The sequence below is a fragment of the Heliconius melpomene genome, chromosome 18 (assembly GCF_056956725.1).
Source record: "Heliconius melpomene rosina isolate 202511_hmr_F chromosome 18, ASM5695672v1, whole genome shotgun sequence".
NCBI lineage: Eukaryota > Metazoa > Arthropoda > Insecta > Lepidoptera > Nymphalidae > Heliconius > Heliconius melpomene.
In genome coordinates this window covers 16455606-16482794 of record NC_140406.1, presented here as the reverse complement: position 1 = coordinate 16482794, position 27189 = coordinate 16455606, and the positions used below count along the sequence as shown (strand labels likewise).

General features: G+C 34.7%; 1 protein-coding gene across 5 annotated transcripts in view; it reads left to right on the top strand.

Annotated features, from left to right (window-relative positions):
* Positions 1-10372: 10372 nt before the first annotated feature.
* Positions 10373-27189, top strand: part of LOC146529739 (uncharacterized) — a 36003-nt gene continuing 19186 nt past the window's right edge. For 4 of the 5 annotated variants that reach the window (XM_085201558.1, XM_085201560.1, XM_085201557.1 and 1 more), the window contains exons 1-2: positions 10373-10548; positions 21408-21490. The gene's annotated coding sequence lies outside the window, so the exon portion shown is untranslated. The remainder of the gene's footprint in view (positions 10549-21407; positions 21491-27189) is intronic. The other variant, XM_085201561.1, reaches the window with a different exon arrangement.

Sequence of the window (27189 nt, the reverse complement as noted above, 5' to 3'; positions counted from 1 at the left end):
GGGCAATCTGCCCATCTTGAACTGGGGCAATCTGCCCATCTTGAACTGGGGCAATCTGCCCATCTTGAACTATACACTAGAGCAATTGCTCTTAAACTAAATATAAAACTATACATTAAACATAACAATTCACTTAGAAGTAAATAAATCCATATACATGTATACTTTATCAAAGTGACATAAGTATACACTGTATACTATACTTTTAACTTCACTTAACTCCACGCTTTATTCCTAGCGGGGCAGTCAGAGAGAAAGGAGCGCCAAACGCCACGGGCCCCTACATACCTCCCTAGCCCTGTGCACCGTCATCAACCTCTTCATACATGCTACTTTTTTATTCGTTGAAATTTATTTAATAGTATTAAAATATTATCTAGACTATTTATCAACTTATACAAGACTTCATTAAATTAAATAATTCGAGACTGACATTCGTTATCATCATGACTACCCGATTTGGCTTGAGAATCACTATCGTCTGAAAGATGGTCAACACTATCCACGTTCTAACTTTATCTATGGCCACTATTGCTTTATAAACACCCCTACACTTTTTGTAATTGGGAGCTCTTAAATGTCATATTTGTTTTTTTTTGTTAAAAACTTGTAACCTTTTTATTACGAAAAACTAACGAAACACACACACACGGCGGTTCTTTTGTGCTATTATATATTTGGCCCCTTTTTTTTTTAAATACTTCATTTATATTACGAATTGTTTCTCTATTTTATTCTTTACATCTACGCTTAATGACTTTAATATAAGACTATCAGAGTTACTACTCGCATTTTAAACCTCAGTCGGCGTTCAACCAATTTCTTTATCTATATATATAAAAGGACTTGTCCTCACTGACTGAGGTAAGACGCACGCACAGCCGTAACCGCTGTGCGTAGAAACGTAAAATTTGGACAAAAGTTTACTTTCGTAATCTGGACATCCACTAAGAATGGATTTTGAAAAATTTTAACCCTAAAGGGGTGAAATAGGGGTTCAAAGTTTGTATGGAAAAATCTTTAAATCGCCACCGATTTTTATAAAAATTTGAAATTTAGACTCTTAAAAATATTTCATTGAACACATATTTCATGGGTTATTAGAATTCACCCTTAAATACGCAAGCGAAGCTGCGCGCGTCCGCTAGTTATGAATATTGCTTAACAACACAATTATTGTCTGTTATACTCAATTAAATTATAACTAATAATTAATGACACTCTGACATAATACTCAGTAAATAATACTCTGACAAATATATTTACTTTCTATATTGTACAAATTTAAAATATAAAAGTAGCTCATTTGATATTAGGCTCGAAAATAATACAAATAAACAATTCGTTTAGCCGTGAGAGTCCAACAGAACATGACGCTGCTCGCCTTACTATTCTTATATTCAAGCCACTACTGGAATATACGATTATCCTCTCCACCTGCTCATTAGACCGTGGAGTAGAGATAACGGTAACAATAGGCTTAACACGTAATTCGTGTTTTAAATGTCTGTCTTATAAGTTAACTATCTAGTCAGTCTAACTGAAGTAGTAAATATAAAATATAACATTTTATATTGTAATAACATAATTAGCATCTGTTCCTCTAACTGGTTATTATACAATTAACTATTGTTGTTACTAATCTTTTTGAGGTTTTGTATCAGGTGCCTTGTATTAAACACAATATAAACATAACCGTACGTATTTTTTTTGCACTTTGTTGAATTTACTTGAAACATAAATGACTACATCAGTGTTCTGTTCATAATTTAAAACTGGATTAAGACTTAAAACATCCGCGTGGCTCATATTACTAGCCATACTACTCAATGTGCCAATTACACATTCCATAATGGAATCTGGCGCTACCAGCGAGAAACTCGAGGAATTAACATCACGTTTTTCAAAAGTTGCCCGCAATGAATACAATATGTCACCGTTTTAACCTTTAGATCAGTGAATAAAATCTAAAGCGCTGTAACGCAGAAACTACCGCACTATTATCAATTAATTTAATTTGCTAGATCACCACTTAATTCTCTTGAATTAAAAGCAAAACAATTTCAATATGTATTCCTTTAATTAAATATCTATATTAACACTTTTATTCCTATATTTTTTATTCCTTTTTTATTTCTAAGTTACTTTAAGTTTTGGTCTGCTTATTTAAATTACTATTATTACTTTTATAATTTTTGAAACACATAACTATCCTTTAACTATATTTTGAAAGCTTATTTCTTTTTGTCTTCAACAAGTTATTTCAGAATAAGTTTACCATTTTTATCGTTAAATTCATTTAATTCGTATAAAACAAAATATTCTTTACACGTCTATAAGTTTATTACATGTACCATTGCTATACACTAACCATTGCTAAACCGTTGTTTGATGATTTGACTTTTTTTTTTGTTCAATTCTACTAAATGATAATACTGCGGGTATTATAATTTTATTTAGCTATTATTTTAAAAGTATCGTAAGTCTTAAACATAAATATTCACACAAGTAAATATTCATTAGACACTAAGCACTTCCGTTATTGCCAAAATAATAATTTAAATATAACGATCTACGGGTGTAACTGTCGAGTTATCAAAACCTATCGAAGGCTCCGTTTCATCCTTATTTCACTTAATATACTACTGACCTTTTATTTGACTTAAAGTTCTTCCTAGTTTAATGAAAGAATTCAAAACAATGCCGTTTACCGAGAACACGTCACTGTTAATTGTATTACTTTTTTTTTTCGATTACATTTTCACTTAGTTCATTTACGCGATTCACTTTTCTACAGACTTGTAACTAAGTAAGTATAAGATGACATTACGCACACTGTTAGATTTGTTATAAAGGAGACTTTAATTATAGCGACTACTTTGACTTTGAATCTTAATATCTTATTAAAATTTTGTTACCATATTGTGCCACTTCTGCACTTCTACTTGATGATCAATATTACTGTTACTATTAATAAAATGCTCGTACCTTCATAACGATGCTTACTTCAAGGAAGACGATTTTCATTGTCTTCTTTAGAAGAGCCATCTGCACGGCTGTCACGCTAGCGGCAAACATACCGACAACTTCGGTTATTCCGGTTGCTGTGATCGCTTCCGCTTATTATCTCCGCGTCTATTCTGTCTACGATCACCGTCGCAGACGTACCGTGTTAGTCGTCGTGCGCCGGTTGGTCTGCTTTGGGCGTAGTAACAACACCAGTTATCTTTAGGTGTTGGATCCCACTTCTGACATTTGTAAAAATGTCAGGGGGTAAGTATAAGAAAATACTTAATAACCATAATTTATTGTTCCTCTTTTACATATACACACTTCTAACACTGTTTCTATATAACACTTTACACTTATACACGTTTTAAAAGGCATAGTTCCAACAATGACACTGATTTTAAATACTTGAACACTGTCACAAATTTACACCTTACGACAGGCAGAATAACGACGTACTGACTCAATCCATCAAAAACGTCACTTTTTATAGCCGTTCCCTTCCTCTTTTATAAATAATTATGTGGGTATTATTATTTTATATTCTGTAAAATACCCTCACACTGACAATTGTCTTACACTTGGTAGATATTCAGTTTCTTAATTTTAAAAAACTAAACTAAGTTTCATCTATTTTTTTCTCATACACTGCTATACTATAATCGTATTGTCTCCATTTTGTTAGAGGACGCACCGACCGAGCCCTCGCACACCCCCCAAAGCCTCCGAAATACAAAAAAAATCGTATTTCTTGACAATAGAGTATACTTTAAGTAACTTCACTATGTTTCCTATTACGTTTCGACTTAACCTTTTAGGAGACGCGACGGCGCTAAAGAAGCTCAGTACTTAATTTAAGGCTGAGATATTCTTCACCCGGTTTCTTATGTTCAAGGTCATGTAGACCCGTCAGATGACTTGACAGCCGCCGTCTACAGTGAAAGTTGCATGGAAATACTAGAAAATAATTTTAGTACTAGTGAATTCAATCTATGAAGAAGAAGTCTATTGAAAAAATAATAAACCTAATAATTTATTTCTAGATGTATATGAAGAGTGCTGCACCACATTTATATATTTATATATATTTTTTTGTATTTTTATGTACTTGATGCTTATATTTAGAAATTCAAGATAAATTATATAGAAGGATAGACAGAGTAACCTAGACTAGAGATTCTCGAGCCATTGCATGTTGTTAGCCGCCGCCTGACGCCGACTGACTGTCAACTGATAGACCCATGCCACCTCAGCCCACCACCACGTGTGGCAGAGTGTTTGAAACGTCGGGTTTCCAAAAATGTATAATACTAAATTAGCGTTAAAATAGTTTCATTTAAAATGTGTAATAATCGTGAAAATCAAAAAACTTATTTACTAGTTCCCCTTTTTACGTTGTTTTTCAATAAGTTAAAATTAATTTTAAATGACAATGTTATAGTTTACATCCGTCGTGACTACTTAAATGAAAGCGCAGTTGTAACTCTCTTTAAAAGCCTAATACAATGAAAACGAAAGAGAATCTTTATATTATAAAATCGAAAGGTCACTCACTAACTCACTCATCACGAAATATTAGAAACTACAAGTGTTTTAGCACTTGTCTCGTTCGTCGCGTCATTCGTGTATATTTCTCGAGAATGAATAGTTCTTTTGTATTAGTACGTATTCACGTTATGACTGCCCACTGCGCACGTAATACAGTTCGAGAAAAATCATGAATTGAAAATAATAATCCTATATTTAAACTATTGACGAACCTTGATTGTTTTTTAGGTACAGGTTTGAGATATTTTACCCTATACGCTGCTTCCGTTCCCACCCGGTATAAAGTACATCACATCATTTATACTTAAGAACGCACGATTACTTAACAAGCTAGACTACTTATACGCATTTCATCTTGTATGTAGAGACAGCTGTACTATAAATATTTTTTAGTATTTTAATCAGCTCACATAATCGCATGCAGTCAAATACAGTTACATTCAACGATTGTTAGAGCTCGTTCATACAAGAGGAAAGTTGCAGAGCCGCTACGGTTTCATTTTGACAATAAAAAATATACTGAAAAAAACATATTTTTTTCAATACTAAAAAAACGCATAATTTTAAGTGTCAAAATATGTTGTCCACAACTTTCGATATGAACTACACACTCGTATCTTTACTGAACATAGCTTTAGGCATATATTTATTAGGAACATTGCTTTACTTGACTATGTTCCAAAATAGTTTGGTATTTTTTTTAAAGTACATTTCGATAACGTATGGCCAGAGTTGCCTAATCCACCATTTTTATTGCACTGACACACTTAAGTTCTAACTAAGTATAGATTACTTCACTCGCTGTAGTACAGTAGTATACCTACTTGCAAGTAATATGTTATTTAAGAAACGTTGGTTACTGTTTATTATAATTTTAAGATGATGTGTTTAAATATTGTGCGTCCTCTACGCGCCATCATTTATTGTAAAAGTTTTTCGGACACTCGCTAGCGACCATCCAATGTTAGATGATGCAACGTTACGACAGTTGAGTCTAAACTTTTTTTGTTGAAGCGATGTTTTCATCTATATATCTATTGGATTGATATTTTAACAATAGGATCTGTATGCTTGGCACAAAAAAGTAACGAGTATCGATATCATCGGCAGCTTTAGTGGAGCGAGACGAGGAGCACGTGTGCTACGTCGTATCGTCGAAGGTCAGATGGCAATCTCTCTGCATAAAATTGGAAACTTATCAAAAGTATGGCAAAGAAAGTGATTCTTGCCAGAAAAAATATGCCACGATAAATAATAAATGTTTAGAGTTCGAGGGATCTAGATGCAGGCGGAATGCGGGCAATGACGGGGCTCTCGCAGTATCCAGGTCAGCTCTGTCTGGGAATTTTTGATATGTTATATTGATAAAATATGAGTCTTGCTGTTTGTGAAGTGTACATCGAAAGAGTTGCTCCAAAATTACATAGAAAATCATTTAATTATATTAAGATTTTTCTTATAGTTTTGCACGAGTTGCTAGCTTCGTATTTTAATTTTATATTAGGTATACATTTATGAATTCTTAATGATTTGATCGCGGCTTTATTTTAGAGATAGAGCAATATATTTTTATATTTTTATTTAACACTTACGGCACTACCTACGGAGCTAGTAGTACTTTAAGTGTTCGAAACGTCGGATTTACAAAAATGTATAATACTAAATACCCACATTTAATCGGTTATCAAAGTGAACCCAGTGTTTGGTGGAACTCTAGGCCGCATATAGTAGGGTAGGCAGAGGGAACATAGTGATAAGACACTTCGTTCTCCTCTTTCCGCGAATTTTTTGAGTCATTGTATGTTCATTTCTCCTAGTGGGGCTCCAACCCACAATAGTCGCGTTAACAGTCACGCGTTTGTACCACTACGTCACAACGGCAATAATTATTAAGAGTATCAATTAATTATTATTAACGTAGTACAGTGAAATTGGCAACTAGAATGTAATCCTGGGGACTAGTAATATACGTACAGATCTAGAACCAGTATATATAATACAGTCGTGAGTATAAGTTTAGTTTTAAATAAATGTAATGTAAGGTCATCTGTTTACGGTGATGAAATAAAAGTAAAAAAAATACATGAATATTCAAATGAGTTGCTGAGTTATAATAAATAAATTCGTTAATATGAAACCACTATGCGTCATCCTTAATGTTTTATATGAGGGCATTTTTACATTGTATAAAGACACTACGTTACCCACGTATCGCCCGATGTTCGAGATAATGCATGTTGCACTCAACACTGCGGAACTTAACGCCCCGCGATGGCCAGGTGCCATCACGGTACTGCCAGATTCCATAACCATTAAGAGTTATTAATAATCGCTTTCTCTACAATGACATCTTTAGTAATAATAAAATAGTGTTAAAGCTAAATAAAAGGAAGCACATCCTCGGTTGTAGCAGTAATACATACCCGTATGTATCAGTGCGTGACGCTCCGGAACTGAGCTTGCTTTTCAAATATACCGTTTACTGGTTTAGAGCGAGTATAACATCCTACATTACTTGTTTAAGGTTAAAATGTCCTTTTATTCCTTTGAACAGTTTTCTTGTGTTGTAAAATACTTCCAGGAGATTGAATTATTGCGACTTCCTCGCTCTAGTAACTTGAAAAAGTACGGCGCTGAGTTCCATGACTCAACACGGAATGTTTTTAAAATCGGGCGTGTGTGAGTACCGGAGTCTATCTTAGCACTAAGCTTCCGAGAGAACCAGGGAGCATCGAGGCAGAAGCCTACTCTGCTATATGCAGGTTGCCTATTTTTGTTGTTGTCTTTGTGTCAAGGTACAGAAATGAAATGTGGGGAACGGTGGAGTCTTAATGGGATCGGAGTGTCTTAACACTAAATTTCCAGTTTCCCTCTGTCTACCATGCGAAATACGGCGTGAATATAAAAAAATATATATTGAAAAGTGCAATATTTTCTACATAAATGTACGTGTCGTCTTCCCTAGATGCTGGAAACGTAGTGTAACGTGCCGTCCTTCAAATGAGTAATACCACAACACACAGTATCCTAATAAGAACCTTATTAAAACCTAATAGAATTTATTTTCACTTGTTTCCTAAAGCAATTTAGATTTTCAAATTAATCTGATAAAAATTTAAACCAAAAAAAAGACGGGCACTAGCGCCCAGTTTTTGCTATAATAATTGCATTTTATATAGCCTTTAGTGCGTTCAATTTAGATATTAAGATATATTGTGGCAAGTAATTATCCGGGATTGGACAATTGTGGAACTTGGAGGATAAAAAACTGTATAAGTAAGTAGCTTTGCTGCGCTTTATTGCGTAAGACTTAGAGAACATTATATTATTTTTTGTATGCAGAATGTTAATATACAAGCAAAGGTTTATTAAAATTAGGTTCCCAGGTTCCCTCTACCTACCCTGTTATATTTGGGATACAGCGTAAAGCTGATTTTTTTGTTATTTTATATTTTATTTCTCGGCTGGGAATCGAACTCACAATCTGTCGCTTGCGCCTCTGCACAACCACTGGCCTGAGATAAGTGCTTAGATTAAGAATTACTTAGACTAAGATTAAGGCTTTAGATTTAAAGTAATTCATATTTTTGAGACAAAAATATATTTTCTTTATTCTTGTGGTTCTGGGAACTTGATTTGTCTCCCGCAATGCCTCTAGAATTAAGCCGAATGTGTTTTAATGGAAATGGAGTGTCTTAACACTAGTTCCCAGGTCTTCATTGTTTACCCTACTACTATATACTGTACTTTGTCTCTAACTAATATCTACTTTAATTATGACTATATTATCGTGATTTAAAAACTACTGCTGTTTTTTAAATAATAATGCCCTTATTATAATAAACTTAGCCCTAACGTAGAGCTACGTCACATAGGTGTGCTACGGCGCTACAACGCTTAGCTACGCTGCAGCGTAGCTAGCGTTGTAGCGTAGCTAGCGCTGTAGCGTGTAACGAAAGCACTAATTTAGCAAATATTCTCACGCAATCGTCGAAAGGCCAATAAATCAAATTTAATATCTAATTACTATGAAAAATATAACCATTTAATCATTTATAAAGAGTTACTCCATATTAATGATAGAAAAAAATTGGTTCAAAAATTGAAACAGATGCCTTTTGACGGTTTATATGTTTTTTTCTGTTAGTGAATGGCTCACAGACAATGCACAGCGACAACTAACTTTATAAATTATATATTTAATATATTTTGGACCGTTTCCGAAGTAATTACGGTATTTCAATCACTATTGCTTTTATACTTAACTTAGTTTCATGCTTTATCCCTAGCGAGGTAGTCAGAGAGAATGGAGCGCCTAACGATACGGTCTCTGTCGCCTCATCCTCTGTAAATCAACCTCCGCATGCGCTCCAGGGGGTCATCATGCTTTTTACGTGACCTTCCTCCAGTATCTTTGATATTTTGTTTTCGAAGGTCTCCCCTACCTCTCTTAACACTCAATTTTTCACCATAAAACTTTTTTGACATTCTTTCATCACTCATTCACATCATCACACATCCTCGCTAGTACCTGCCATTCTGTGTATCTCTTCATTGTGGATTCGATCAGCTAAGCTATCATGATCAGCTAAGAAGAGATCGCATCATTCATCTTCTGTAATACCCACGTTTAACTGCCGTATAACAACGTCTGTATCAACACCACATTTTGTACGGCCAAACGCGCAGCTGTGCTGACGTCCGTTCGTAGGCTCGGTTTACCCTGTTACCAGTATCAATACGCATTTGCACATCCATCTCTTATCTTTCATCTCTACTGAACATACTTCCGAAATATTCCACTTCATTCAATTGTTTTAGTCTCAGAAGAAATGAACTTATTTATCATGCGCAGATATTTTTACATTACCCTTTTAAAGACTGACAACACCATGTACTGTAAAAAACTTCACGACAATTTTATTTTAAAATACACAAATATAAATGTTTAATAATTGTCGCATTGACAAGAAGTTTTTACAGGAAGACATTACTTCCCAACCAATTACAGGAATGGATACAGGAAATGGACCACACTTGGCTTGAAGCTCGTGGGGTTCATATTAACTGAAATTATGTTTTGAGAAAAAATATACAATATCAAAATAATAATAATAATAAATAGTTTATTAAGCAAGTTTCTTACAAAACCCGCTAGTGATTGGAGCCTCCTTTTAAGCATGTTATTGCCTGCACTAGGAGTATATTATTTTACAATATATATTAACTTATCCTAACATTTCCTATTTTTTTATATTTTTTCCTATTTCTTTTTATTTTGTTTATCTATTCCAAATGAGATTATTATTTTAAAAGTATTAAAATTTATGTTATTCTGAATATGTTTCATTGTTTAGAAAACTTTAGTTACACTTGTTTAATTTGCAATAGATAAAACCGCAGGCAGCTAAGATCTATCGATATTCCATTTACCAATAATGTAACCCCGGCAGTCGTGATAGATAAAAACGTTCTGTTTGTAATGTACGCTAAATCAGACCAGACGCTGACACAATAACCCGTCTCGTCTTGAAGCCATCATAATTTACATCAAAATGAAACATATATATTCATTGTCATCATCTAAAATATGATTCGGTTACGCCTAAAAATTCTTCTCCAAAGGATCCCTTGCATTCAGTTCAAGGAACCGTCGAAGGAAGGCACGCAATTACCGACTGACTCATGGCCAAAAACGAGCAGTATGCGGCGTTCCAATTGCAACTCTGTTGTATTTTCTCCCGATTATCAGCCTGCCTTTAAGATGCAGCCGAGGGGTGCGAAAGGGGGTGAAGCAACGCGGCGCCTCAGTCTACCCGTGGCAGCCGCGCCGGACGCACGCCTCATGCCATAGCGTACAAATGAAGACTCCGCGGTTTTACAATTCGCGAACAACGTACACTTGTTACCGAAAACCAGCTTGTTTCTGTTGATTGTGATACTCTACCACCTGGTAGAGACTCTTTAGGACTGTTCCCGTTTGTGGCTAATGTGAGTTGATACTTTGCAGACTACGTCTGCAAATCACGTGCCCTAGATTTGGGGTGTCGTCGTTGGACTGCACGAATGCTACTTTTACATTTATTTACAGCCAGGCAATGCTTTTGTAGAATAAGTAGACTTCAGAGACTCGATAGTAGTACGCAGGCGACGTTTGTTTTAGTATTTAGATTATTTATTTATAATACTATTTTAATATAATTTCAATATAATTGCTAAAGATACTATTAACATTAAAGGATATTTATGTATGAACGCGATTTGCATTGTATTTTTTCATATCTGCACGGTACAATTTTTTATTCTTTTAGGTTATTAGAATATTAACTGTCTATAAATCATTACATTGACATTTACATGTAAGTAGTACTCTTAAAATCTATATAACCATTTAACAGAATCACATAGACTCTATCGTCGCGCCTGTCGTGCTTATATCGTTGTGTGTAGCGTGATGCATTTTGGTACGTGTGCATATCGTAATAGAGTTGCTTTTCAAATGCAGGGATGAAAGTAGAAACATTAAACTCGACTGTAAATTTACTATCTTATTTCTTCATTTTTAGTTAGCTGTTCTGCAGTGCTCCGCCACTCGCTTGACTGTTCCGCAGACAGATGGATACGCTTACCGTGGGTCTAGACGTGTGTGTAACGTGGTATTGTGTTACTTGACGTATGAGTAGGGTTTGAAGGGCGCGTTGCACACGTGTATGAGCTAGAGTAAATAATTGCTGCCACGTGGGCCAATTAGCCTCCCCTGGAGAGGTCGAACGCCTTCTTCCGCTATTTTGTGCACAGCTGTTATAAATATCATGTTATCTTTACATTATATCAGGCATTTGTATATAGTATACGTTCCGATTACATTTAGGGAAATAGAATGAAAAGAAAAATAGACTAGAGTTATTATTTAAATGGGTCTACAATTAGATTTTTAGACTCTATCAGAGATGACTATCAGTTTAGAACTACACAGACGACTTAATATTCCAAACGGATCATTTGGCAGAACACATTAGATGAGGCTGTGTGCGTGTAAGGCGGTGGTGTGGGGAGCCGCGGGTGGAGGGCACATGACGATCGATGCGGCGTCGTCGTATCATTTGCGTTCCACCCCCCTCCCACCTCCCGCTGCCCGCGGCCCGCGGCCGGCGAGCCACTGACACCTTGTTTTTGAAGGCATGAAAGTCACATGGTCTAATTATAACGACATTTGTTATGTTCATTTGTTAGGTGGTTTGGTTTTCTGCTATAACAGAGTTCATTTTGAACTTTGATATTGGGAATATAATAAAATTTTATGATTTACGTATAACTCTACATTTTATATAACTGTATATTATATGGGAACTTTTATACCCACCAAGTTTAAGTAAAAATCTGTATTATCCTTGATGATTTTCATTTTATTTTGTAGACATCGAAGCTGGTAGAGAACGAATCGATCAATTTGATTTGACATGTGTCTGGCGTGGTTAGTGTTGATAGAGTCCACCCTTGGGTTCAGAAGTAGCAATTGTACTTATACTTATATATAGAGATAGAAAGACTGTTGTCTTTTAATTTGTAAGCTTTTTTATTTATCGTAAGGTTTAAAAGTAATAAAAACTTTAAAGGAAATATATGTCATTTAAAATTGGTATTTATACATATATTATTTTACTTACTTACTCGTATATAAATTTAAAGTTGGATCAATTTAATAAATGTTGAGAAATCCTCTTTAAAATTATGCTCCTCCTAGGACCATACTTAGTTAATTTCAACTTTCTAAGTTAACTGGATGCAAACCAGTCTTACAATAAATAATTAAATTAATTTCATTGATTTGTGGTTGAAAGGCTGAGTTTAAATTTTGATGCCAGTCATGGCGCAGGAACACGAAAGTGTGACTGCAAACGCGACCCATACCCTGGGTTGGATTTCCACACGAGGAAATGAAAGACTTACTATTTCCATTTCCTCGCTCTGGTAACGACGCAAAGCGCGGCGTTAAGTTTGGCCTCCTGTATTCAGTGGAATTGTCTAAATGGGAACGAAGTGTCTTAAAATTATGTTCCCAAGTTCCCTTTGCCTACCTTGCTACGTGCGGGATACAGCGTGAAGAAAAAATATATAACTATTCCTTTGACCGTGGATTGAACCAAAAACTTTCACGTTGACACTCAGACGCTATTGCACTGCGCCAAGATGACCTCAAATACATACACAAATATTTAATCTTTATATTTTAATGCAGACGTCTTCCAAATCGAAATACTTAGATTTCTCTATAAATGGAATGTTCAGTTTATTGTAATGGCGTCTACGTTTATAAAGACACAAATAGCTTTCTATATATTATAATACAGAGAGTTATCTAAAAGAGACGAGACTTCTATTTCAAAAAATTAGTTTTTCGTATTATTCTGAAATTTTAAAGAAATATATATATTTTTTTTATATTTTTGATAATATTCAATAAAAAAACTCTTCTTTTAGCCTTGAGTTTGAGTTCAACACCCAATGTCTTCACTGATTTCGGCGGAAAATGGGGAACGGAAGTGTCTTAATGGGAACGGAGTGTCTTAACACTAGGTTCCCAGCACTCTACCTACCCTGCTATGTGTGGTATACTGTATGAAGCTATAAATGATACTTCTTCGTATCAATGATTCACATACTCGTTATATGTATTGCCAGTATTTAGCTACGTTTATATATAGCTACAAACTGACTGGCGAACTTGACTGGCGAAGTTTAACGCTAAATTATATCTAATTTTCATATAATAATAATTTGTTTGATAGGAGGCGCAAATCTCAGGTATTAATGGTTCCAATAGAATTACCACTTTAGTTCTAAATCACGTTAATAATTAGGATGAGTGGGAAAGTAACTCTGATCGCAGACACAGCCATAATGACAATACAAGCAAAGCCTTAGAGAAAAACTAGTATTATAATGTTTACTAACAAGAATTGAACCTACAGCCATTAAACATCAGATTTTAAGTTCCAACACCGTTACGACATTGCCGAATATGATAATAATTATTATAATTAATTCACAAGCTTATTATAAGCTTTAAAACAAGCTTTAAAACGTGGTTAGCTATTACTTTATATAATCAATCATTATTATATCTTAACATAGCTTTATTAAGTTCATCAATCAACAAGAAGGCAAAATAAAAGAATAAAATATATTGTATAAGTTTCATAGGTCAACTCTATCTCATGGATAAAACTTAATAATGTTGGGTTAATTTGAAAATTCAATTTTAAATATAGCTACCGACTGTGAGCAGAGTGAGTCTAGTGTTAAGGCACTTCTTCTCCCATTTACCATACAATTTGTACGGTGGGTCTTGGGTCAAACTTACAACAGGCAGCTGTGCGGTGTCAGGGTAGTCTCAGTTGCAAAAGAAAATTTTAAAATTGTTCTTAGTACATAGATGTAGTTAATGTTTATTCTAACTTTACTTTACTTACTTTATATTTATTGCACAAGAGTAGAGTAGAGAAGAGCACATGCAAAGGCTATAGAGTAATAGTTCTCACATTAACAATCCTCCTGTTCACTTTGTCGTTAATCTTTTTTTTAAGGCCAATTGTCTTGTTACCAACATAAAGTTACAGAGTGCATTTCACTGCATTTTCTTGAATATGCGTGATAATAAGGACTTGAATTGATCCCATCGCGACGTAGCACAGCGTCTAAACGTGACGGTTGTGGGTTGGATCCCCTAGTGGGACTTATTGGGATTATTTTCATTTCTCCGTTCTGGGAGCAATAAAATCGCGACATAGAGTTGCGCCACTCACCATATCTCAATAATTTGGTGGTGGGTGGGGCGTTCCCCACGTGTATTTACACTAGTTCCCTCCGCCTATCTCGCTATGTGCAGAATAACGCGTGAAATCAAAATAAATCACATACTATCATACACTTACGCAAGTGTTGTTACTTGCGTGAACTTAACGAGTGGAAATTACGATTGTTTTACATCGGCCCCGAGTCGCATAACTTAGTTACTAGTTTTGATTACTTTTTGAAATGTTATATTTATTTAATGTAGTCTGTAGTTGAAGGGATATTTAGAGCAGTTCGGGATATCGATCATTTTGCTTATTTTACGACTCTTTATGAAAATTTGGCTAACCGAAATATCTACCTAACCTAAATAGAGAAAAATACTCCTAAAATCTACCTGAGCAGCGACACTTTAAACCTACACTTACGTCGCAAGACCCGGGGAGTGCTCCCTAAGCTCCTCATCTATATATATAAAAGGACTTGTCCTCACTGACTGAGGTAAGACGCATGTACAGCCGTAACCGCTGTGCGTAGAAACGTGAAATTTGGACAGATGTTTACTTTCGTAATCTGGACATCCACTAAGAAGGTATTTTGAAAAATTTTAATCCTAAAGGGGTGAAAGTTTGTATGGAAAAAAAATTAAATCTGCACCGATTTTTATGAAATTTTAAATTTAGACTTTTAAAAATATTTCATTGAATACATGTTTCATGGTTCATTTTAATTCATGCCCTAGGGGTGCAAATAAGGGGTTGAAAGTTAGTATGGAATAATCTTTAAATCGCCACCGATTTTTATAAAAATCGAAACTTAGCCTCTTAAAAATATATCATTGAACACATGTTTCGTGGTTTATTTTAATTCATCCCCTAGGGGAGTAAATAAGGGGTTGAAAGTTTATATGGAAAAATCTTTAAATCGCCACTGATTTTTATAAAATTTGAAATTGAGACTCTTAAAAATATTCTATTGAAATAGACGTGTTTCATGGTTTATTAGTATTCATCCCTAAACAATAAGCAGGTGAAGCTGCGCGCGTCCGCTAGTCGTTAATATGCTGGGAACGTTGAATTGTAGAGAAAGACCGACGCCGCCATTTTTTGTAATCAATATTGGTGAAATAAACAATCACAATAACATTTTTCTCATTCATATTCGAACAACCGATAATTGTATCCAAACGAACACAACTGCTTTACGTTGATGATGTATTGGTATTACTTTTTGATGTTATATCATACCACCTAACCACCTGACCACAGCCACGTAGCTATTTTATTCGCTGAAGTCGTGGTGGGTAAAATTCTAATGCTACTTAACAATATTGAGGCCATCGGGGCGCAGCGGCACCGACGACGTCCAATGTCCTACTCTAGGGAGTGGTTTCATTGGTTTCGGTAAAAAATGAAAGCGCGGCGTTGAATACCGCCACTCAAGACGTAATGTTTTAAAAATTTGTCGCTAAATGGAGAACTTAATGTCTTAACACTAGGTTCCCTCTGCCTACCCTGCTATATCATCAGCTCCATTAGACTCTCTACAATTTGAAGGAAAATTTGGCTCCAAGATCTATGAAGTCATGTAATAAAAATACAAATATAAAATTAGTTATTATTTCATAATTATTGTACGGTCATTACATTGGCTGAGTGTTTTGGCACCAGCGCTTTATCTCGGACTGTACTTGTATGTAATTTAGTTTTCTTTTGTTGCGTATCTTATAATCTCTATATTTATTTGATACTTACAATAGGCTGCCAGATACATATATTTCAAATGAAACTTTACATTTTGCTTCATTTATATTTGGTTCGTTAGTGCTGTAGTGAGATTTGTAAAAATATACCTTTAATTTTTAAGTAATATTTTTTTATTTCGCATGAAAGAAGCAGTCAAGTGTTGAGCATGTTGCCTGGCGGAATTTAACGCCACTCACATTGTCAACCAGAGGAGGAAAATTAAAGAAAAACAATATAATCATACAGTTAGACATTATCCCTCCTGCGGCACGACGGCCTCATTTAGTTTCTTTTTTATTTAAAATACTTTTTTTACTCCGTTCCCTACTTTCCGCCAATTTTTAAGTCATTGTATGTTGAGTAGCGGAACGCCGCGTTCTGTCTTGTTACCAAAGTGAAGTAATGGAACCCACAATCGTTGCGTTTACAGTCGCACGCTTGTGCCCTGCGCCTCGACCGCCTCTACTATATAATATATTTTCAGCTTCACGCTGTATGCCTTATGTAGCGGGGTAGGCAGAGAGAACCTAGTGTTAAGATAGTTTCCAACTTTCCTATTAATTTTCGACGCATTGCTTGTTGAGTGGTAGAACTTAACGCCTCGCTTTGCCTTGTTATCAGAACGAAGAAATAAAAATATTCACAAATAATAATTAATAATAATTAAAAAATAATAATTAAAAATAATTCATTCCCACGAATGGGAATGGAGTCCCCACTCGTCGCGCTTCGACGTCCCAATTAATGAGCAATAATAACAAGATCCCCCAACACAAAACGATTCAAAATGTGAAGTAATATAAAATATTTACATTTAAACTTTCGGGGCTTGCAATATATCAAGCTACCCTCAACTTACCTTCAGGGGTGGTTTTTTTGTATTGCACGCTATTTTATATCTTATCTTATATGGAAAACATTTCAACTATAACGACTTACTGGGAAAAAGCGTATTTCCTGCTATTTGATGAAATTATACAAAATCGGTGAACGCGATGGCTTCGATGGGGCTCAAATCACACTTGGCGTAGTATTAAAATATATATGTTTGTATTAATAACATTCTTCATTTTTAGCATTTTAGCTTCACACTGTATTCCGCACGTAGCACGCACGGGAAAGGAACCTGAGAAACAAGCTTAAAGACACTTCCGTTCCGAGGGAAAGCGCGGCTTGAGTTCCGCCACTCAACACGTCATGTCTCAAGAATTCGACGGAAAGTTAGAAACGTTAGGAAAAGTCTTAATGGGAATAGAGTGTAATAACACTAGTTTCCCAGGTTCTTTCTGGCTATTGTGCTATTGCTTTGTACGGATCGTGAAGCTTTAAAAACTAGCTACCTTTTAGCAATCAAAACTTGCCTATAACTTTTAAAGCGTAGTTAATTTTTAAAGGATAGAGCTCTAGGAAGTGAAATGTCGCGTGTTCGTTTGCAACAATGTTGAAGTAATTATAAACCTATAAATGAATTACCTCACGCGCCTCTAAAATAATAACCAGTACCATAAAAAAATAGTTAGTCTAGCTAGCCTGGTTAGTGAGCATAACGTTTGTTGGCAAATCAGGCAAAACCTACTGGACAGAAAAAGATGATATTTTGTATGGTGAAAATATAGACTCTGGAGGTTTTTAACTACTTGATAGAAGTAAATGGATTTTGACATGGTAATAGTTCAACTAAAGCAACTTATAGTATAGTTTTCATCACAGAGTATAATTGACAGGAGTTGATATTGAGTTTTGAAGACGCGCTGATGTGAATACATTTTAATAATTTATAGACGTTATTACACGTTACGTTACATTCATTCGTGGATCTAAGGACTTGGTGGATCTATTCAGACATCATATAAGTGTCTTAATGGGAACGGAGTGGATTAACACTAGGTTCTCAGGTTTCGTCTCTCTACCCTGTTTTGTGTGGGATTCAATGTGTAGCTAAAAAAAACTAGTGAAAATAATGTTTTTCTTTTTAATTTTTAAACTCCATGCTTCGAATTTGCGGACCATGATAAGTTTAATAATACAAATTCAAATACAAAATATACCCCACAAATGAGGTCATGATAGAAAGATATCACATCACCTATTCAACGATATCGTTGTTCGAGGAAGTCTTGTTGAAACTTATATAATTTTAGAAATATATGAAATCTAGAAATTACCTTTGAAACTATGAAAAGTTATAAGATTAATTTCATGATATAGCTTCCTTTATTACTCAATTTTAAATAATACGTTATTCTATCTATAGGGACGATGTGGCAAAGTAAAGAGTGTTTAACTGAGACTCATTGGCCGCAGGTGCGATTAACATTTACAGACATTATAATTAATCTATATATATATATATAAAATCGAAAGGTCACTCACTCATCACAAAATCTCAGAAACTACATGTGCTAGGAATCTCAAATTTTGCTTAGGAGTTACTTATAGGACGTAGGTGCTCGCTAAAACGGAAATTTGCAATATTCGACTTCTAAGGGGTTGTTTTTGGGGTCGAAAGTTTGTATGAAACTTCGTTACCACAAATGCTAGGAGTCTCAAATTTTGCATAGACGTCACTAGGACGTAGCCATGGAGACAGAAATTATTAATAACATAGATCACGCGGGTGAAGCCGCGAGCGAGCGGGCCGCTAGTTAGTTTATATTTACAAGACTTACAATGAGAAACTAGATAGAATGAATGCTGTCAGAGGGTCCGAGTGGTTTATCTAACAATCCTGCTTACTAAATGTGTGCCCAGTTAGATATCATTTTTACAAAATATTTTGTAGGGTTGGCAAAGTGAAATAGACACTCCGTTCCCCACGCACGTCGTCATTACATCGCATGGGGAGGTTCCCATTGCTACACTTTATTTTGTTACCATAGCGAGGAAATAAAATTCATTCCTCCGATTGTAAATCGAACCCACGACCGTCGCGTTAACAGTCAGACGCTTTGCCGCTGCGTCTCCCTGTGACATCGAAATAAAATGAACCGCTAAAATTGTATATTTCATCAAAGTTGTCTGTTTGTATCGGTGTAAATGCCTCTTGTGGGGGTAAACTGTCACGGGCAATGTCACCCAGGTCACCCAGGTCACCTCTAGGACGTCTTAGGGGCACTAAATAGGGATGTTTGGCTCAACTCAAATTATTTGGAAGCTTTTATTCGATTCTATGATGGTAATTGGGTTTTTTTATCTCTGTAATATGTAATTCCGACTTTTTATACAATTGATAGTGAAAGGGTAGGTAGGCCTCAAGATACAGTCCGTTTCTTTTTTTAATGTATCCCTTTTTATACACATATTTTAACTTAACACTATGAACACATACAAGGTGATACAAGACATAATTACCGTCTATAGACATCCAATTCCTAAGACCCGCCGCCTCGAGGTAAGCTAGGTAGCAAGCTGGTCTAACGTTTTGTAACCGTTCCCATGAAACTTAACATAGCACTTTATAAGGATAACTCTACCATAGCATACCTCTTTCACCTCTTCCAACATCATCGATACCTCTTCATACGTGCCCATGCCCTAAATTCTAAATATTCAAATTGACTTTTGCCACCAATTTTGAGTCGACAAAAGAATTCAAAGTAAGCTAGATCTGCTGAAGCGCTGGTAAAAATCAATAATTGTAAATAATCAATAAATCTTTTCAATAGCAATATTATAATTATGGTTTCTTACACAATAACACGATGGTATCATTTATATGTGCTTAGAGGCCGTCGTGGTCGTCGTACCTCTCGGAGTAATAATTATAATATATTATTTAGTGCCCTGCTCTGGTAAACGAAACGCGTTGAGTTCCGCCACTCAATACGCAATGTCTTGAAAATTGGGCAGTGCGTGGGAATCGGAGTGTTTAAACACTGGGCTCCTTCTGCCTATCCGGCTATGAGGGGAAAAACGTGACGCTGTTTTTTTCATCTTTACAGTGTACAGTTATAGTGAAATGGATTTTTAGCGACTTTTAGTATAATATATCTTTATACTGTTATAAAACGATCACATTTCCTAAGACATAAATTGTCTGAATAATTGGAAAACATTTCAAAAACATAGTGGTAGCATACATAGTTACGTGATGTTCCTTTTAAAATTTTTACAATGATTACCTGCTTTACTTAATGAGATTTAATAATAAACGTATCCTTTTACAGCTTCATCCAGGTATAGAGGGAACCTAGCGTTCTCCATGTTCTGCCTCGCTTTATCTTCTTATCAGAGTAAGGAAATGGAAATAAATATAATTATTTCATCGAGTGGGTATCGAACCCACAATCATCACGTTTACGATCATACGCTATCCCGCTATACCACGGCGGCCTTTACTTTTAATAGCAATATTTTAATGAAAAATATCTTTTAGAAGAATGCCTTGAAGGAATCTTTTTGTTTCCGAAATAAATTAAATAACATTTTCATTTATTTCTTTAGATCTAATTTACGTACATAAACTTGTGGAACAAAATTAAATTGTTTAAGAGAAAATGTTTTTCGAAATGTCAAATTATTTAATTTTCTTTTCTGTTTTCTTTTATTGCACGATTAAGAAGTGGAAATATAAATTTAAATAAATAATCATTTCCTCGAGTGGGGATCGAACCCACAACCAGTCGCGTTTATAGTAACACTTTGTGCCCCTGCATCACGACTAGCTTATTCATTTCTTTATTTTTCTATACTCTTTTAGGGAACCTAATGTCTTAAACATTTCGTTTCTCACTTTCCACTCAGTTCCCGAGACATTACGTGTTGCTTGACGGAACTCAACGCCGCGATTTCTTTACTTACCGGAGCAAGGAAATTAAAATAATTCAATAGCTGGAGTGTGAATTGAACCCACAATCGTCGCGTAAATAATCATAGCCATAAGGGCTTCAATACAAACATACCAAGAAATATATCACTTCAAACCGTTATAAATTTAGATAAGCCACCATTTATTGCTCGTCGCCAATTAAAGTGACTCCTAAATCTCCTAAATGTGGCCGCGTATTGTAAGCTCCATTATATAAATTAAAATTTTCAGTATCTAAAGAATATGTTCGTTTTATATTCGTTTTATCGTTTTATTTAGTTCTGGTAACTGACGTTAGGTATATATTTATTAATATAATACTACCACGGTTGCCGAATTGAGTTCGTTCCTCACTAGGGGGGTAATGAATTATTTTCATCCCCATGCTTTGGTAAGAAGACAAAACGCGAAATTTGTGTTGTCACATCCAAACCTTTCATTCCACCGTCATGATTTTATTTGCGTCATAAATATTTAATTTGGTTTTTTTTCTTTTGTTACAGATTTTTTAAGAAATATCCAAAAACAGACCAAGCCACTGTATATAGAAAAAAAAAGAATAATTTGAAGACTTATTTTTTACGCCGTAAGTTTATTTTTTACATTTTTTACCAAATAAATTACAATATAACATTTTTCTTTATAATAATTGTATATTAATATTTAAATTTTATAAAAAATAATTATAAAAAACCAAGAAATTTGACTGAAATAAAGACGAAGTACGGCTTACTGCACAATTGCATGCATAACGCACCAGGTCCAGGGCTGGCGATTGATTTTGTTTTTATATTTTAATAAAAAAATTAATTAACATTAAAAAAAAAATGAGAAAAAAAATTATTAATATATTTTTTTGACAAATTTTTATTTGTGTCATAGTAGTGTCAGCTTGTAAGTGTATTGAAATTGTGTCCAAACAGTTGACACGCAATCAGGTGATTGTCAAAGATGTTAAAAATCTTTTCAACTAGACTAGACACTCGGACACAACTTGTTCACGAATCAGCCAGATGCGACACAGTTCATACAGAGACACTCGATGTATACACTGAGTGTATGGTGCCGATATTAATATAGAAATTTAGGCAATTTTCGCGCAGCATTGTAGATTGCAAACGTGATCGCAATCTTCACTCAGGAGACAGAATCCTTTTTGTTTCCCGCTTTGGTTAGCATTAAGGACGTTCGGATCCCCCTCTTGACTGCGGAAAATAGAGAACGGAATGACTTGACACGAGATTCTTTCTGCTTACCTTTTGCTGGCTGAATGCGGCGCAAAGTGTTCAGCTGAATAAAACAAATATATGCTTTTATTTGTAAAATAAAAATTCTGTGTAAAATTTAGCTGAAATAATCGGAAGGAACGACAACAAGTGAAGATAGAATGACATACCGCTCTTCCGTGAAAAAGATTAAAGTATAAACACAAAATAAATAAATAATACTTTTATATAATCAAAAAACTATCTTAATAACTTGTGTATCATTTATGAAAAATTAACTTTTATAACATAAATGACTGAAAGACAACGCACGGACAAAACAGCTGGACTTACAAACGGGTAAGTCAATGGGTAACGTTAACGACTCCTAATCATGGTAGGTATGTACCTACTGCCTATATGCTAACTTGTCTGTTGTTTCGTTGTCTCTCGGTCGCTCAGTAACGAGTATATATATATACAGTAGATAAACAGAATTTAAAATACACAAGCCACTTTTAAACAATAGTTAAGTCAAATATGAAAATTGGTCGCTCACCATCCCTAAAGCGGTCCTTATAAAACGCTAGCAGCCACCCCCCCTCCCCCTCCACCCCTGTTTTGGCACAGTATCAACTTAGCAGAATACCCCGCCGTGGTGTACGTTTATTTTTACCCCAAAAACTTAAAACGCGTTGGCCGATTTGGCATAATACAGCGCGTTGAGTGGTGTATGATTTATTAATTTTTATCTTTATATTTCCTTGTAAAAAATGTGTAACACGCCTTTTATGGTATGGAGGAGACGTAGTGATAAGACACTCCGTTCTCCACTTTCCACTGAACTCTGGAGGCATTGCGTGTTGAGTGGCGGAACTCAACGCCGCGCTTTGCGTCGTTACTAGAGCGAGGAAATTAAATAACGACACTAATATACAAAATTTAGTTTTATTTGTTCCATTTGGAATTTCAAGGAATCCTTTGTCACTGCTCTCCTACACTCTCCGAGGAAGCAACATGTGAATTTCAAAGTTCTAAACCGCGTAGTTTTTATTGTGCGTAGTCTGTCTAATCATAACAGAAGAAATTTATATGTAGGAGAAGTGGCATGAAAGAGCCAATTTACTAAATGAAGCAAAAAAATATACTTTTAATTAAAGAAATTAAGATTTTTTTTTTTCCTCAAATTATTATTTATTTATTAAACTAGGTAATGTCGTACGAAATAACCCTTAAATACAATAATTAATCAATAAAATAAAAAAAAAAAATAATTAATCAATAAAATGAAAAAAAAAAAATAATAATAAATATTCATTTTAAAAAAATGTGTCACTTGGCTCTTTCATAACATTTCGGTATTGAAAGAGCCATTATTATGCTAAACAATCTATACTAATATAATAAAGCGGAAGAGTTTGTTTGTTTGTTTGTTTGCTTGTTTGTTTGTTTGTTTGTTTGTTTGTTTGTTTGTTTGTTTGTTTGTTTGTTTGTTTGTTTGTTTGTTTGTTTGTTTGTTTGTTTGTTTGTTTGTTTGTTTGTTTGTTTGTTTGTTTGTTTGTTTGTTTGTTTGTTTGTTTGTTTGTTTGTTTGTTTGTTTGAACGCTAAGATCTCTGGATCTACTGGTCTGATTTTCATTGTTTTTGTTTTGTATGAAAGCTGCATTCTTCAGAAGTGCTATAGGCTATATAACATTACATTACACATATATACTAATATATTTTAAAGTACTTTCTAATTTGACATGCAATTTATTCTGCCATGTTAATAACAACCGTCGCGTCGCTACGCAACCGTTACCGCGACATTTTGATATTCATCCTTATGAAAATAAATATAATAGTCACTATTAACATTTTATTTAGATTGAAATTATAGTTTACTGTATAACATTCTAATGAATAATTAAGGAGATGTCACTGATTCCAAATGACCTAGCCTACGGGCGGCTCAGTATATCCGACGCGAACGGGCAGATAACGTTGACGGTTTTATAAATTTTCATACATTTTCGAACTATTGTAAATGTTTATGTAATTAATTGCTGTTTATAATTAATTTAAGCTACACTTTGGTTCTCTTCTTATTTTATTTGATATTGCCCGCTAAAATTATCCTGCTTAATAGAGAGAAATGTTTAGTTATTTCGTAGAGTCGATATCTATGTACGCACGCACGGAAAACTTTAGGTACTTTTTCTAATATTAAGAATATCTATCCTTTAGTTACTTTTAATCCTTTTGTTGGTTAATTTCAATAACTCAGATAATTTGTTCTAATAATGTGTATCTACTTATTATTCTTTATGATTATTAAACTTATATTTTCTTACTAATTCTATTAAAAATTGAAAATAATTTAATGAATATATTTAATAAATATTCTTATAGTTGAAGCAGGCGTAGCCGCGTTCGGGTCCACTAGTATTAAATAAAAACGATTTAATAATTCTTATTAAAAAGTAATGTTTTTTTTAATTCTATCAGTCATTTTAAGTAGATAATTCTAACAAACTTTTTAATCTTATATTATTCAGACCAATCACAATTATTTTTATTATTATTTATATTATTTTATTTATATTCTATTTTTCTTAACATTATACAACATTAAATCTTTGCAGTGCTTAATTTCTCAAAAAGTGTTTTTACATTACGTTTTAATAAAACTTATTCACGGGATAGTGAAGTATTTTCAGGTTTTCTCAGAGTTAAATCTTTATGCTTCTTCATGAATCCTTTGAGCCAATCATCACTCGCATTTTCAATTTCTTTCCACTAATCTAGGCAGAAACCATTGGCCATGGCCAATTTAATTCTTCAATTACTGATTTTTCGGGCCTTCTTCGTTTTTTCTTTTGGCTCTTTCAAGGCCCGTCCACCCGGCTCATTCATAACTTTTTCTATAAAAAAATGTAACCTCCAAAATGACAACGATATCAAAACTTTTCAAACTCAATTTTAATGCAGTTACAAGGCCATATATATACAAAAACTCAATCTATATTCCAATTACCCGTATTTGTTTACAATGAAATACTAAAAAAACCACTCAAAGGAGGTAAAAGACTTACTTTGGAATGCCAAAAACTTCAACTCGACGTATCGGCGTCCGTTGGTTCCGATGAACTGTAAAATTTTTGTGGGTGGCGGGAAATCAATATTGCCATTTAAAAATAAAACATTCTAACGAATCCGTTCCTAAACTACTATAATATTGCAAGTGGCTCTTTCAAAACCTGGCTCCTTCATGCCACTTCTCCCTTACAGATTATATTATTGTATTTTCTTTAATACTTATGAGTTCGTGGCGCAGGGGCGTCAAGCGCGTGTGAAGCTGTAAGCGCGACGATTGTGGGTTCGATTCCCACATACACACAAAGTGCGGCGTAGATTTCCGCCACTAAACACGCAATGCCTCGACAATCACGCAATGCTTTTCGGCGAAAAGTGGGGGACGGAAATGGCTAAGAAAATAAATTTAATGTAAATAATGATACTATTTATTTAAGTTTAAACTGTATCCCGACATATGTACATAGAGTAGATGACTTACTTACTATGAGTACTTACTTACGTGACAAATATATGCACGTTAGCATAGTTTCATATATTATCTAACACTAGTATTAACTCATCGATATTGTATCTCCTACATAATGATGTATGTGAAGCATTTCGGAGCATTCCTCGAGTATTGGTAGTTGTCGGTTACGGTCGTACGGTCGTACGTCGCCCAATTATGGAACGATGAACATTCTGTATGGTTCTATATCTATAATTAGTGTACTTTGATTATTAGATTGCACGCTTTTTGAGGTCATCGTGGCTCTAGTGGGGTACAGCAAGAGAAGAGAACGAAATGAGAACGAAAGACGACTTACTTCAATTTTTTGTTCATATAGATGGTAAAATTTATTCATGTTTTACATTACATTAGCTTCTAGAGGGTCAGAGAGCGCTACGGCCTCTACGTACTTAACTTATAACAGCATTAAAAAATTACATATCAATAACGTCAAATCTTCTACGTATGTCTAACATTATATGGTATTTCTTAGCACAAACGATGTTTTACGTAAAGTCAGCGCAGAATCCGACGCCGTACAAGTCGAAATATTATCATCATCATTCTGTGTCACTGGTATGACTCGCTCAGTCACAAATAATCACGATTAACACACAGACTGGGAGGGTGTGAAATCGCAGAATCAGGCTCTTTAAAAACTGACAGCAATCGACGGTCCTTCTTTGTTTTGTAAATGTATGTACATTTTACTAAATACCTACAAAGGCACCAATGAAATGGGAAGCGGGAGACATCTTCATCCCCGCTAGTAGTTGCCACTGAGCCGTGAGGTATATAATAGTCAATACTAGGTACCTTACGGTTTTCACACTCGATCACTAAGATCTTATTACACGAAGCCTTAAAGAAAGTCGTTTGATACTAAATAGATTGGTGCTTTAACATCAGCACCCCTTGTAACTTAGTCAAGTGTGCAACAGTTCTTAATGAAATAAGGCTTTCTGATCACGCACTGTGTACGGTTTTGTACTACTACTTGTCTCCCTATTTTGTTACTCAAAATCAAAGTATTCTTAATTTAATTGAGGCATTATAAACACTTACAAATCGTAATAATACATAATAATGTTGGTAGTGTCAGTCGTGCAGGAATCTCCCATCGAAGATAGTATACTCAGGAGACAGTTCTGCTAAGACAAGACCAGCAACAAACTCAATAGGCGCTTTTTTGATTGGGAGATTTCATTTACTCAATTTTTTTATTTTAGTTTCACAGTCGCACCGTTATGCCCCTGCACCACGACGATCTCAAATGCGATTTTTACACATTTCAAATCCTTTAATCATATATATTTAGTATTATACTTTCGAGGGCTAACTCGAGTTCGCAGATTTCCAACATCTTGCAGTGGTAGACTGAGGTAGACCGTGGTAGCAGCTCGACTACCAGTTGATACAATTATTATAGGTATCAATCTATATCTTCTCAAGAAATTCAGTTTAAGTGGGTAAATGTAATTAATAGTGGAAGTCCCTATATACAGAACAGGG